Genomic DNA, 1,801 nt, shown 5'->3' on the forward strand with positions numbered 1-1,801 from the left:
CTAACTCCTCAGATTCTTCTCATCTTTCTTCTCTTCTGCTGCAGCAGGGGCAGAACCAGCAGCAGGAGCTGCAGAACCAGGCGCAGCAGAAGCAAATACAGCCCTGTCTACAGGCACACTAACAAGCTTGCCAACACTCTGGGCCATGACATCTTCAATGCTCTTCCCATTTAGCTCACTGATTACTTTGTTAAGCTGGTCATCGCCTGCCTCGATGCCCATGCTGTCCAGGATCTTCTTAATGTCTTTGGTGCTGGGGGAGGAGTTGCCCCCAAGGGCGGCCAGAAGGTAGGAGGTGACAGCGCATGTTGGCATTGACCACAGGCTTGACCTGTGCGACCTCTGTGGCGTCAGGAAGCAAAAGGCAGTCTGTACATTAACACTTAAAAAACATTGCTGTACACAAGGCTTCAGGAAATCAACAATCCCTAGAGGAAATGACATTGCATTCCCTAACTGCAATCTTAATTTTTTGGATTGGATTAGGGCAGATCTCTTAGTACCAGTCTTCTATTTCCAGATTGTGTCTTCTAGAGTCAGTATTACCCATTGGTGTTTAAAGCCATTTACCATTAGACAGAGCATTTTTCCTATTATAATAATATCTAATGTCAAAAATAACTCTGGATTTTAACTCATTGGCCAATAGGGAATCTTTTCTCTCTTATATGTCTGATGTGATAAAACTTTGCTTATGTCTTGTTCTTAAATGAGTCACGTAGAAGTCATTGAGAATGGTTTCACCGTTTTCTTTTTGTTGTGCACCACTATCTAGAACCACCTTTCCAAGAGCTTCTGAAGCCTCTTGAGCCTCTTTATCTCTTAAACCATCTCTGTGAATTCTACATTTGGATGCTGTTGGCATTTCTTCTTTGGAGAACTCACATCTGCTATCTATAACTTGAATCTCTCTCATCTCCAGTCATCTTTCCCATGTTAATGATCCCCTTACCTTTTAAAAAAGATTTCCTATCTTTGTTTCTAAGGTATTACTATAGAATTCCACTTTTGGATTTTCAGATCCCTGAAGTTCTTTCATAGGGACCTGTTTACCCTGCAAATTCTCTCCTTGATTTTGCTAAAAAGTTAAAGACTTCATACTCTGCTGATGGCTACCTAATAATAGTCACCAAGTTACCAGGCATAGGTCAGAAGACAAGTGTTTGTTTTCTGTGCATAACCCTTCATTAACCTTCAACCCTAGTCATAACCCACTGTTCTCTGGGATCTCTAAGCTAATAAAGAAAACCATTACATAAGGTATGGTTTCCCCAACATTTAATAGAGAAAAGAATCATCCATTATGCTCAGTCTACAGATGAGAAAAGCAAGCCAGATGGTTTTGTGTGTGTGTGTGTGTGTGTATTGGTCATGGGTCTTGAACTTGGCCTGGGTGCTGTCCCTGAGTTTTTCAGCTCAAGGCTAGTGCTCTAGCACTCGAGCCACAGTGCCACTTTCAGTTTTCTGGTAGTTAATTGGAGATAAGAGACTCACCGATGTTCCTGCCTGGGATGGCTTTGAACCACAATCCCTAGATCTCAGCCTCCTGAGTAGCTAGGATTACAGGCATGAATCATTGGTGCCTGGCTGCTATGATATATCTTAATAGAACGATGACACCTAAACTGGGAGAGAGCGAGGGAAGGGATGACACTGTCCAAAAAGAAATGTACACTTTACCTGACTTATGTAATTGTAACCCCTCTGTACATCACTTTTATAATAATAATTAAAAGATTAACATACACACACACACACACACACACACACACACATACATAAAAGAAGGGAAGCATGTAAT

General features: G+C 41.6%; 1 pseudogene; it reads right to left on the reverse strand.

The window, feature by feature from the left end:
• LOC105995159 lies at positions 1–735 on the reverse strand (annotated as a pseudogene).
• Positions 736–1,801: the final 1,066 nt, after the last annotated feature.

This window comes from Dipodomys ordii, unplaced genomic scaffold (assembly GCF_000151885.1).
Source record: "Dipodomys ordii isolate 6190 unplaced genomic scaffold, Dord_2.0 Scaffold114, whole genome shotgun sequence".
Classification (NCBI taxonomy): domain Eukaryota; kingdom Metazoa; phylum Chordata; class Mammalia; order Rodentia; family Heteromyidae; genus Dipodomys; species Dipodomys ordii.